At 35.5% G+C, this 14072-nt stretch overlaps 1 pseudogene across 3 annotated transcripts; it reads right to left on the bottom strand.

Annotated features, from left to right (window-relative positions):
- Positions 1–1601: 1601 nt before the first annotated feature.
- On the bottom strand, positions 1602–3688 carry LOC114162779 (inositol polyphosphate multikinase beta pseudogene; annotated as a pseudogene). 3 transcript variants are annotated; one of them, XR_014984524.1, is made up of 2 exons: positions 3287–3688; positions 1602–2612 (listed from the first exon to the last, which is right to left on the bottom strand). The product of XR_014984524.1 is annotated as an inositol polyphosphate multikinase beta pseudogene, transcript variant X3 (transcript). The 3 variants fall into 3 exon arrangements; XR_014984522.1 differs by having other exon boundaries at positions 3247–3687; XR_014984523.1 differs by lacking the exon at positions 3287–3688 and adding an exon at positions 2749–3150.
- Positions 3689–14072: the final 10384 nt, after the last annotated feature.

Raw genomic sequence — 14072 nt, 5'->3', positions numbered from 1 at the left:
GTGTATCCAAACAAAGCATTTCATTACAAAGTAATCTAAATTCTTCAAAAAAAATGAATTACTTCATTAAAATACTCTATCCAAACACACTCCAAGTGACCTTTCATTAAAACAAGGAAAACTCAAATATGTAAGATGCTATTGAGAGATATGAATGTAATTTTGATCCAATGGAACAAACAAGAGTCAAATATGGAAATAATAAATCTTATCTCGATATAACATATTATGTAAAATATATTTTATACATTGGTTTTTAATGCAGTTGATGCAGAAAGTGCTGATGTCAAGTCCTTTGTGTGAAAAAGTTTTAATGATAACACCCTGCCAAGAAACAAATTGCAAGTCTTTCAAGATTAAGTTACTATTGTTTCAATTACCAATCTGAAGTATGCAAGCTCCAACAGAATCAACTTACTTGAAGAAAATATGATTACAAACAAACTAGACTAAACCTGGTTTAGAAGATAAAAAAAGGAGTAGGATTATAAATTTTGTGGTCAGAACATGGATTTGGTAGTAGTAAGAAGAGGCAAACTAAACAATAAACGAGATAATATATATATATATATATATATATATATATATATATATATATATATATATATATATATATATATATATATATGCATTGTTCAAAAGCTAAAAGCTAAAAAAGTGTAACATCATAAGCAACAAGCTCATAATTAAAACTGTCAAAACGGGTAATTTGGATTAGTCCAATCCGGCTCGATCCATCACGGGTTGATTACTTAGTGAGTCAATCCAACCTGACTCGCTGATTAGCGAACCAAAAAAATTTGAACTCGACCCGGCCCACCACGGGTTAGTAGGTTAAACAGGTTGGTTTACAAACTCAATTAAAAAAATAATTATTTTTTTATTTTTTTCAGTCAAAACTAAATTATAATTCTAATTAAAATCTAAATAAACTTTAATACAATCCAAATACAAATCAAAATCACAAAAATACAAATTATCTATGTGTTGGCTAAAAAAACAATTTAACATGACCCAAACACAAAGTCCAACTTAACAAAAAAACACTTGTGTGACCTTTTATTTGCGGGTTAGCTCACCAACCCACTCATCACGGGTTCAACCCAAGTGAACCGAGTTTTAAGTGAGCCGAACAAAAATAAACCCATATTAAAATTTACAAAAAAAAAAATTCAACCCAACCCGAATCTATAGTCAGCCAGGTTGATTCGTGGGTTCCAACCCATTTTTACAACTCTACTCGTAACTAATATGTGGTTAGGATAAAAAACTTAACAGGACCATTAAGCATTGATGCAATCAGAGCAAGCCAAATATCAGACGATTCATGCACTTGCAATATTCAAAAGCAACCAGAAAAAGCATAAATTTAAAAGCAATCTTCAAAAGCAATATTCTTGAAATTTTTCATAACTCACAAGAGAGTATGGTCTCAGAAATCCATATTACATCAAATACCAAGAATTCAGGTCCAAATTTTGAAAAGGCAAAAGGTATCAAACAAGTTTATCCAATGGTAGATCAATCAGTGAACTAAGTTTATCCAATGGTAGATCAATCAGTGAACTAGTGCTTCTCATAAGAATAAGGGATGGTAAAAGTATCCAAACCTACGGATATCTATGAATAAAACCCACAAAAATTGCATTACCTGGAAATATGAACAATTGAATGGAACATAATACAAGCAAAATTGTCTGTTATGATGATGACAGAAGGAGTCAAATGAGTAATTATTATCTGATAATATTCTTGAACAAGAGTGTGAGAAAAACAGAGAAAAAAAGAACACAGGACTCAATGATGAAGAGCTTGAAGGATGTCCCTGATGAAGTTGATGAAGGAACATAGGCCACCCAAGAAGTTATGATCAATCACACCATTTCCAGAAACTACATGAGCAAAATCAACAAGTTTGACCAGAGGCTTGGTGTTCCCCTTCTCCTTCTCATACACCACCAGAACAGAACAAGAATAGAAATGATATAGAGTCTGAACCTCAAACCACGCTTTCAGCTCCACCAGCCGCTCGAAGACGGCGCCCAAAACCTCCGCCGCAAAGTCGCAATCGGGGTCGGACTGAGAATTGTCGGAGTTGGAGGAGGAGACAAATTTGCGGAGGACCACAGCGACGCCCTCAGCGGAAAGGGTTTGGAGAAAGGTTCTGGAAGGTTCCCAGGAGGAGAAGGAGTCCTTGATGCCGGTGATTCGGAAGCCGAGGGGGACGGTTGAGGTGGTTCTATCTTTGTTGAGACATTTGGCGATGTAGTCTTCGGAGTGACCGAGGTGCCATGTTCGGGAGCCGATTTTGACGTCCATGACAGAGGGTTTGGTGTAGGGCGAGATGAGGTCCTGGAGGAGGAGGTGGGTGTGGGGGCCGGAGCCGTCGGAGGCGGGGACGACGGCGGTGCCGTGGAATGTCGGGAAGAAGGGGCGGATGGAGGGTGGCACGGTGAGGGAGGTGTAGAAGGAGAGCTCAGCGGAGCCCCTGTCGTTGTCTTGCAGTGGCTTGTAGAACTTTCCAGAATCGTCCACCAGGGGACCCAAAACGCCGTTCTTCGCCATGTGACCCGCCACCTGGTGCTGCGGCACCTTCAGCATTTTTCAAGATTCTGAAACGGGGAAGAGGGTGTGTGAGAAAGAAAACGCGAAACAAACAAACAAACAAAGTGTTTGATGAAATGCTTAAGAAAACTAGAATGCATATATGGTGTTTGATGAAATGTTAAAATGAACTAATTATGTGACCGTGCAACGTGGATATCCTTTAATCAAGCTAAACATGTGAGATGCTCCTAACGCATGGATTAAACCAAAAGAAGCTACTGGAATTGAACTGAAAGCATTATATGTAGATGCAGGATGGTTCGTATTGGTCTCTATTGAACATAGGAACAAAAATCACAGCGAAATGGTCGAGTAAAATTCAAAACACCAAATTTTGAACCCTAGTTGAACAAAAGTGACAAACAGTTGCACGAACAATTGCACGAACGTGAATTTAAATGCATCGAATCACGAATTGAGTGTGGAAATGATTCGAAAACATTACATATAACATCACAAAGGAATCACAAACAAGAAACAAACGTAAGAAACACTAGAACGCAGAATTCGAAATTGAAAATTCATGTAACTGTGTATACTTCATAAACTCAATTTATCAAAGACAAGAAAGAAATGAAAGAAACAAACGGTGAAAACAAAATGAATATACAATTTTATTGAATAGAAGCATATTCTTACAAACAAATGTTCGGTGAAATCACATTGTTTGAAAACTCACAAACAATGTGAACTAGGAAAGATCTTGATCCAATGCTGACTGTATAGTCACGGATCCAAGTTCCATCCAAGAAACAAACATGAACTATGGAAGATATTGACCCAATGCTGGCTGTGCAGTCACTGATTCAAGCTTCCTCCAAGATTGTGCAGAACAATGGTGGAAAACAGAAAGGAAAACTCAAAGAGAAGTGGTTCTGTGGTAGCGTGAGTGAATGGTTCTCGTGTGGATGTGGTGGTGTATGTTGGCTCTCACGTAGAGAGAGTGAAAGAGTGAATGGTTCCTGGTGTGGTGTGAGGCGTGATGGTTGGATGAATGAATGTTGGTTCTGGTATGGTTCGCGTATTATTTACATGATACGTTCATCCCCAACCTTTCTTCTTTCACTCTCAAAACTCGATAGTATTTTTATTATTTTCTGTGCTTTTGAATATTTTTCTCAGTCAAACAAACAATGTATGTGCATAGTGAGTCTATGTACATTGAGAACATAAAGCAAAAGGGATTTTTTTTTTTTTTTATAACTAGTTTGAGACACGGTTCGTATGTTTTTGTTTTTGTTTTAATTTTCATTATTAATAATTAATTTTATTATTATTATATTTGTATGAATAATTTGTATATAATAATATTTAAACCAAAGACATGGATAATATAAAAATAAAGTTAAACAATTATTTTATTTTATTTTAACATGTGTTAAAATGTTTAATTATGAATAGTAAAATCTAAAATAATTAAATCGGATATGTTCATCAATTATCACAATGTTTATTTTGTAATTTAAAAATAAAAAGTTAAATGAAATAGTTATAATAGGTTGAATATAATATTCAAAATAATGATTATCTTTAAATATTTAACTTTTATAATAAATATAAATGCTAAGAACATAATAAAATAAATATTGTGTTATGTTACAAAGTAAATCATAATATAATGTATCAATTTTTCGAAATTAAAATTTTGACATATATATATATATATATATATATATATATATATATATATTTATATATTAGAATCAGTAATATTTTATAACATATTATTTACACATTTTACATATTATATTTTGTAACATATTATTTACACAGTTCTTGGCTTTTTGTTAATTCTGAAACTCGAGCTCCAAGTTATATATTTCGTACTTCAATATTTTGTAAACTCTTCTATTCTTTGAATTTGATATGGCATTGACACGAATGCCATAAGTATATGCTTCACATCAAATGAGATGTAAAAACACATAATAAAAATAAAAAAACCAAAAAAATTTCAAGGAAGAGGTGTGGTACATCATCTGCTTGCTTTTTTATCTCCTCCACAAGCTACAGTGATATAATTTGTTTTAGCCTGATATCTAAATGTTCCCGTAGTAAGAAAGTATAAGCATTGCATTCTAATATCGTATGGGAACAATAATTATTCATACACTATTTGAACTTTGAACTTGTGCATAGGGTGCAATAATCCTTGCAAAGGTGAAATTTGGATTGGGTGTGTTGTTGGGTTTTTATTTTATTAGTCGTTGGGTGGTTAATGTACTAGTCGTTGGATAGTTAATGTATTAGCCGTTGAATAGTTAATGTACTAGCTGTTGGGTAGTTAATGTACTAGTCGTTTATAGCCGTTAGGAGTACAATTGATGAAAATTGTAAGCCTATAAATTGTATTGCTTATGGCATGAATAAACACAATGCAAAGTGAATAAGTTTTCCATTCTAGAGCCTCTTTCTCTTAACAAAGTGGTATCAGAGCTAGGTAGACAGCCAGAGAGCTAGAGAAAGCTAGGTTGTTCTTGAGTGTTAGAGAGAGCCAGTTGCTCGAGTGTCTGAGTGAAACAAATAGTAAGAGAGAGTGATGGCCAACAATATGTCCTTACCTCAGTTGACACAAAAAGCCAACTACGATAAGTGGAGCATGCAGATGAAGGCCTACCTCAGATCCCAAGACGTATGGGATGTAGTTGAAAGTGGCTTCGAAGAGCCAGAGGATTCTGATGAATAGACAGTCGCTCAGATTGCTACATTGAGAAAAACACGAGTCAAAGATAGGAAAGCTATGTATGCATTGTACCGAGCTGTGGATGATGTAGGCCTTGAGAAGTTAGCAAACGCTACGACTTCAAAAAAGGCGTGGGAGATCCTGGAGAAAACATATAAGGGAGATGAACGTGTGAAACAGGTTCGTCTTCAAGCTCTCAAAGGAGAGTTTGAGAGGTTGTTAATGAAGGAGAACGAAGGGGTAACCGAGTTCATATCTCAGGTGGAGACTATAGCAAACCAACTCGACAAGAATGGGGAGCCGTTGCCTGCAAATTGAGTTGTGAAGAAAATTTTGAGGTCATTGACAATTGATTTTGACAACATTGTGTGTGCCATAGAGGAATCCAAAGACCTCTCAAAACTCACGGTAGAGGAGCTTGCTGGGTCCTTGGAAGCGTATGAACAAAGAAGAAGAAAGACGAAGGAAGACTACTTTGGCCAAGCACTCCAAGCAAAGACAAATTTCCAGGAGAAAAAGTTGTTTTATACTCAAAACACTCAAAGCAGAGGAAGAGGCCGGGGAGGTAGAGGAAACGATCGGAGTGATCAAGGTCGAGGTGGACAGGAAGTAGAGAGAGAACATACCAACAACCAAAATTGGCACGGAAGAGGACGCGGTTCGTGGAGAGGAGGTCGGGTGAGCAACTCAAACGTTGAGTGCTACAAATGTGGCAAGTACGGTCACTATGCAAAGGATTGTAACTCGGATAGGTGTTACAATTGTGGTAAAGTTGGGCACTTTGCAAAAAAGTGTCGATCTGAAAGTAAGAAGGAAGTGACGACCAATTTTCTCACAGAAGATGTTGAAGAGAATGGAGGGTTGTTGATGATGTCAATAGCCGAGGATATGCAATTGATGAACTTGACAGGACAACAAAGCAGTTCAACCAACTCGGTGTGGTACCTTGACACAGGTGCAAGCAACCACATGTGCGGAGATGGGCACTTATTTAAAGACTTAGCAAAAGTAGAAGTTGGAGATGTGTCTTTTGGAGATGATTCAAAGGTTGCAGTAAAAGGTCGAGGAACGATCTGGTACTTGCAGAAAGATGGTCGAGTTAGGGAAATTTGAGACGTGTACTATGTACCTGATCTCAAAAGTAACATTTTGAGCATGGGACAGTTGATGTAAAAGGGTTACTCGATTTTAATGAAAGAACGAGTACTAGACTTGCAGGACAAACTTGGACGTTTGATTGCTCGTGTAGAGATGAAGAAAAAACGAATGTATAAGTTGGAATTAAAGATCATACAAGAGAAGTGTTTGAAACTTGATGTCCAGGATGAGAGACAATGATGTGGCACTTCCTGTTTGGTCACTTACATTTTGCTGGGCTGATGGAACTGGTGAAAAAAGGTATGGTGCATGGATTGCCAAGCATGGAGTTCAAAAGTAAATTGTGTGAAGAATGTATACTCGGCAAACAGTCGAGGACTTCGTTTCCGAGAAATTCCAAGTACCAAGCAAAGGAACAACTAGGCCTAATTCATACTGACGTGTGTGGACCAATTACTCCTGAATCCTTCAGTGGTAAGAGATACTTTATTTCTTTTGTAGATGATTTTTCACGAAAGACATGGGTATACTTCTTGAAGGAAAAGTCTGAGGTGTTCAAGAAGTTTAGAGTGATGGTGGAGAAGGAGACAGACAAACACATTAAGACTGTTCGGTCTGATAGGGGAGGCGAGTTCACATGAACAGAGTTCATGAAGTATTGTGAGGAGCAAGACATATGAATATTTTTGACAGCCTCATACTCACCACAACAAAATGGTGTAGCTGAGATGAAAAACTGAACTATTCTTGATATGGTTCGGTCCATGATGAAGAGTAAGAATATGCCAAAGGAGTTTTGGGCAGAAGTCGTACAATGTGCCATTTATATACAAAATAGGTGTCCACATGCAAGGTTGAATGAAAAGACACCACAAGAAGTATGGAGTGGACAAAAGCCGAGTGTGTCTCATCTCAAGGTGTTTGGCAGTGTAGAATATGCCCACGTACCAAGTTAGCAAAGAACGAAACTCGAGGATAGGTGCAAGAAGTATGTGTTTATTAGGTATGATGAGATGACAAAAGCCTACAAATTGTTAGACCCAATAAACCAAAAAGTGATAGTAAGTCGTGATGTTCGAGTAGATGGAGCCAATGAGTGGAGTTGGAACAACTAAGTTGAAGAGATGAATGAAGATACTAGCTCGTCAATTGTTATACCACCAGCTACAGAAAATTTTGAAACCACTGACGATGAAGATGAACCCCGACGACCCAGAATACGAACCATACAAGAATTGTATGAGTCTACTGAACAGGTACATGTTGTTTGTCTTTTGGTAGGTTCTGAGAACATAACCTTTGAGGAGGCGGTGCAAAATGAGAATTGGAGACTTGCAATGGATGAGGAGATCGATGTAATTGAGCGCAATAACACGTGGAAGTTGTCCAATCCCCCAACAAGAGCTCGACCCATTGGTGTGAAATGGGTATACAAGAAGAAGATGAATGCTCAAGGTGAAATAGAGCGTTACAAAGCCCGACTTATTGCTAAGGGCTATAAACAAAAGGAGGGAATTGACTATGCTGAAGTGTTTGTGCTAGTCACTAGAATGGAGACAGTTCGACTGCTAATTTTAATGGCAGCTCAGCACAAATGGTCGATCTATCAGATGGACGTGAAGTCAGCATTTCTGAATAGAATCCTGGAGGAAGAAGTTTATGTTGAACAACCACTGGGATACATGAGAAGAGGAGAAGAAAAGAAAGTACTAAGATTGAAGAAAGCGCTTTATGGGTTGAAGCAAACTCCTCGGGCATGGAATTACCGCATTGACAAGTACTTCAAGAAGAAAGGATATGAGCAATGTCCATATGAACATGCTTTGTACATAAAGAAAAGTAAAGGTAATGTAATGTTTGTTGCTCTTTATGTAGATGACCTTATATTCATGGGGAACAATGCTGAGATGATTCAAGAATTCAAGGACATAATGACAAGGAGTTTGAGATGACAAACATGGGATTGATGGAGTACTTTCTTGGCTTGGAAGTCAATCAGGGTGAGAAAGGCATTTTTGTGTCCCAAGAAAGGTATGCCGAGGAGATCTTGAACAAGTTCAAGATGACAAATTGCAACCCGATTTTGACCCTAATGGAACAGGGTACAAAACTCTCGAAGTTTGATGGAGGAGACCGAGTTGATGCCAACAAGTACCGAAGCTTGGTTGGAAGCCTTCGCTATCTGACAAGTACAAGGCCAGACTTACTACTAAGTGTTGGTATAGTAAGTCGGTATATGGAGGAGCTGAGCTACAGTCATTGGAAGGTTCTGAAGCGAATACTAAGGTATATTCGAGGAACAATATCACTCGGACTATACTATACTAAGTCAGACAACTACGAACTAGTAGGGTACTCAGATAGTGATTGGTGCGGAGATGTAGACGACCGGAAAAGCACATCCGAGTATGTATTTTTCATGGGCCACATAATGTTCACTTGGCTTTCAAAGAAGCAACCCATAGTAACATTATCAACATGTGAAGCTGGGTATGTTGCAGCATCATGGTGTGTATGTCATGCGGTATGGCTTAGAAATCTTCTAAGCAAACTAGAGATGAAACAAGAAGAAGGTACTGTCATACGAGTGGACAACAAGTCAGCCATTGAGTTGGCAAAGAATCCGGTCAACCATTGAAAGGAGCAAGCACATTGATGTGCGTTTTCATTTCATTTGAGAACATGTAAAGGAAGGCAATGTGGAGCTGGTGCACGTGGGAAGCCGAGATCAAGTTGCAGATTTGTTTACAAGGTCACTACCCACTGTGTTGTTCAATAACTGCAAGAAATTGATCGGGATGGAGGATAAAAGAAACATTTAAGTTTACGGTGGAGTTTTGTTGGGTTTTTATTTTAATAAACTTAAATGTATTAGTCGTTGGGTGGTTAATGTACTAGCCGTTGGATGGTTAATGTACTAGCCGTTGAATAGTTAATGCACTAGCCGTTGGGTAGTTAATGTACTAGTCGTTTATAGCCGTTGGGAGTACAACAGACGAAAATTGTAAGCCTATAAATTGTATTATGGCATGAATAAACACAATGCAAAGTGAATAAGTTTTCCATTCTAGAGCCTCTTTCTCCTAACATGTGTAACCTATGCCTGTCATAGAAATAAAAGAATCATTACTGAGACTTACTGAAATTCGGGAGCTTGCAGATGTCAAAATTTGAGGTACATGTTATGGTATGGTTAGTGTAGTGCCATGTTGGGTAATCATCAGCGTAGATTGTTATGAATAGTTGTTGTGAATCGAAGAACATTACCATTGATACGAGGATGCATTGAAGGAACTATGTCCACCCGAAGTTCCCCAAAACCTTCTTTATCATTTCATCCCACAACACAATCATCTTCTAATGTTGCTGAAGAACATAACTAGACTTGGTTGCATCTTTGAGAAGTCGAGAACCTTAAGAAGTTGAGAGCCTTTGAGAAGTCGAGAACCTTGAGAAGTTGAGAAGTCAAGAATCTGGAGAAAGTCGACAAGAACTTGGAGAAAGTTGACGAGAACATGGAGAAAGACGACGAGAACATGCGAAAGGCGATGAACCAAAAGATGAAGTAGATTCGCCATGGCAAAAAATCAACAAGAAATGAGTAATTGCGGAAGCTGTTTTTTTTTATTTATGTAATACCATATTAGATATGTATAAGCCTTGAGAATGAAAAAAGAAAAAATAACGCACAATAGGTGTTTGATGAAAAATAACTCAGAGAGCTTTCTTACTTTTCATTTTGATTTATTAGAAACTTGTTCAATATATAAAATACAATATTGCATGATATAAAGGAAAAAGTAAAACTTAAGATATCATCATAATACATAATATTTGATAATAATAATAATAATAAAAGAGAATAAAATATATTATATTTACATCAATAAAATTAAAACCAAGAGATATGTAATATCTCTGACACATTATGGTACATAATATAATAAATTTAAGTTTTAAGTTCTTTATAAACTTTGTTGATGTTAATTTATTTGTATTCTATGCTCAAAAGTTTTATATCTTTTAATTACGTAATGTGACTATTACCTTACATCATCATTACTTGTTCACATGAAAAAAAAAAAACAAAATGACATAATTAAATTTGAAGTCCCTCATAAATTTTGTGGTATTTTTAATTAAGTTCCTATTAAAAAATTTATTTTATTGAATATCCAAAATTTTTATCTTTTTTTAGTCCCCGCCATCAACTTGCATAACATGGTCGTTTGATTCAATATTCTCAAGAACAACACTACAAACTTGGATAAAAAGAAAAAAGGAGCTTTGGAACCCTAAATTTTTTCTTTACTAAACGACATTATTTCATATCTCTACATGGTTGATTTTTGTTTTGAAATTTAATTTAAGAAATGAAACTATGTTATTTTTATGAAGATAAATAGGGTATGCTTTCATTATTATCCAAGTTTGCGTTGTTGTTTTTGAGACTGCAGAGTAAAACAATCATGTTACTTTAGATGACGGGAAAATGAAATAGTAGAAACTCAATTACAAAATATAAATTTTTTTATATTAATAAGAACTCAATTAAAAATATCTAACTTAATAGGAACTTAAAACTAAATCATAATTTTTTTTTTTCATGTGAGATAAGTAGTGAGTATGACAACATAAAGTAACGACCATGACACTCCAGATGAGGACAAAATCAATTGACATGGATTCAATTTGAAAATATAAAACTTTTGGATACTCAATAAAACATGATTTTTTAGTACAGGAATATAAACAAATTTATGTGGGATTAGACCTAAAATTCATATGAAATCTATTTATTAAATTACATGTTATATCGAAACTTACTGGTAGCAAAATAAGTCTAATTAATCCTTTTTCTGTTTCTGGTAATTTTACTGGTGAAAAAAAAAATTCCAATCAAAATGTCTGTATAAATATTGATAAGAATCAAGCATGTATTTAAATATGTATATTCACATGAACTGAAAGAGTTATTAAATAACTAACATTAATTTTGTTATCACTTATTTTGGTGGATTTAAATGATACCAGAATTTTCAATAAATGATTCTATCAACAAATGATGAAACTTAAGATAATCAAGACAACATTTTAAAACTGATTGAATAAAAGAAAAATAAATAAGAATAAAAAATGAAATAAGGTTGAATGGCAAAAACAGAAGTACAATTATAATTGAAAATAAGACAAGAACTAGTAAAGAAAAAGAAAACAATGTAGAAGACTTAAAAAGTTAGAAGAAGATGAGATGAGTGTCACTTGAAGATGAATAGAAGTTCTTGATAAAGTCTCTATAGAGTCATTAATTGCCTCCTAAGAACTAATATAGGAATCAAAGTAAGAAGTCCTTCCACAATCCAAATCCAAAATAACAAATTCCTTCTTCAAGTGTTCTCACAAGTTCAACTTTGTATATATTTTTTAAAAGTGAATTACAAGAGGTGATGACAACTATTTATAATCTCAAAAAGTGAAAACAACAAAAAAATATATCCTCTAAACAAGCCTCATTTTATAAGAAGAAGCTCAATTCAAACTTAAACTATTTTGAAACTATCATATTGGTCTATTAAAATATCAAATTTTGATAATTAAACGATTAAGGAGGTTAATCATGTTTAGGGATGACAATACGAATAAATCACGTGGGCTCGTAATCTTTAACTTAGATAGAACTATTCTATTTTATTATGTTTTATTTTATTTTATTATTTTTTTATTTCGTACTTGATAATTTTGACATATTAATTTGACCGATAATTTTAACATATTTATTTGATGTAAATTTTAATCTTATTATTTAATTTATTTTAATATTATTGTTAATGTAAACTCATTAGATAAAAATAGGAAACATTAAAACATGATTATTATTATTATTTTTACAATATTTGTGTAAAATGTTTTAAGACGTTGATTGTGTGGACTAGTCTGCAGACCCACGGATCAACAAAACTTACCCACGATTTTAAATTTTATACACAATAGTTTAACTCAACCCACTTTTTACGGTAAATTGCAACACAAATTGAAAAGGATAGTTCAACCCATACCGTCATTAACGAGTGAAGGCATTAAAATAATCATTCTAACATTTATAAATAATAAAAGAAAAATAATTTTTTGACTACAAATTTTGATAATTTTCTTTTATTTTATAAAATATCATTATTTAAGCGATTTTTTATTTTTTTATTTTCTCATTTTTAATATTTTAAAATTATTTAAAAGATGACATCTCATGTTGTAAAACATCTCATGTTGTAAAAGAAAGTTATCAAAATTAAATATTCAAAATATCATTATAAATATTCACACAAAACCCATGTCGCCTCGGCTCCAAAATAGATGGCTTAAAAACTTTCCCTACAATGTGTATACCACAAAAACTTTTTCTTACAACGTGTATCAACCACTAAATAATTACAAAAAAACGATACTATTATTTCCACACCAAACAAATTTTTACTTTCCAATTTTTTTATTATTTTACAAATAAAAATTTATTTTTTTTAATGATCAAAATACCTTTAAAAGGGAGCTGGTGCATAAAAACACATTTTCAGAAAATGATTCAATCTTTGAATCTTAGAATCTTATATAGGATGATACTTTGCCAACCCTTCAGACTCATACCACCTCCTATAAGAACATTTCATAATAGTTTTTTTCTCAACTATTTAATTTATACTTTATTATGAATCACATTGTTCGTATTTACAAAAGTTGGTGTCAAAATAATTCTCTCCATATAAATGAATACTCTCACTTAGTCAAGAAATTGGTTCCGTCACTAGTGCAGTAAGGGCTTTCTGCCTCAGTTATTTTTCACATTTTGCCTCGGGTCTGGAACCGAGGCATATTGGGACGAGGCCAAAAGGTACACATTTTGGCCTCGGTTGTTTTGAAATCGGTGCCATATACACCGTTTTCTGCCTCGGGTCAGTTACGACCGAGGCCATAAGTGATAAATATTTTCTTACGTTCCAGTCCCATACCCACCACAGGATTTCTATTGCACAACTTCTGCACCAGAATCATCAATGTCCCCTAACCGCGATGGCACCAGCGCCAGCACCAGTGCGGCCAAAGACGACGCCGTTTCAAAGAAAAAGGTCGAGAACGAAGATCTGGTAAGTTCAAAAGCTGTGCATCAAAATTTCACTCTTCCTCAACTCTAATGCCTGTTAGGCTATTTCTTGAGAGTTAGAAATTAAAATCGATCGTTTCTGTCACAATTTGTGCAGTCCGATGAGGATTTGGCGTTGAAGCAGCAGCTAGACCTTTACGTTGAGAGGGTTCAAGATTCTGATGCAGGATTGCAGAAGGTTGTGGCGGTGGAGGAGGAGGCGGAGTAATCGGAGGCGATGGCGACGGTGATGCGGAGGTCGCGGAGGAGGAGGGAGAGGTCGAGGGCGAAGGCGATGCGGTCGTCGTTGTTGCTGGAGATGCGGTTGACGCCGTTGTCGGTGACGAAAGAAAGCGAGAGAGAGAGAGAGACCGCGCGAGAGAGAGCGACAGAGAGAGGAACCCTATGGAGGCGCTGGCGCAGGGAGGAAGAAGGGTTCAGGAATTTCAAACCCTAAATAAACCCTATGGCTTCGGTTGTTAGAGGAACCGAAGCCATTAACCCCCTTTTGGCACCGGGTCTCCTTGGACCGAGGCCTATACCCTGATTTCC

The sequence above is a fragment of the Vigna unguiculata genome, chromosome 9 (genome assembly GCF_037176805.1).
Source record: "Vigna unguiculata cultivar grain cowpea cultivar isolate G323 ecotype 2 chromosome 9, ASM3717680v1, whole genome shotgun sequence".
Classification (NCBI taxonomy): Eukaryota; Viridiplantae; Streptophyta; class Magnoliopsida; order Fabales; family Fabaceae; genus Vigna; species Vigna unguiculata.
Note: the sequence above shows the minus strand (reverse complement) of the source record. Positions and strands in the feature narration are given on the sequence as shown.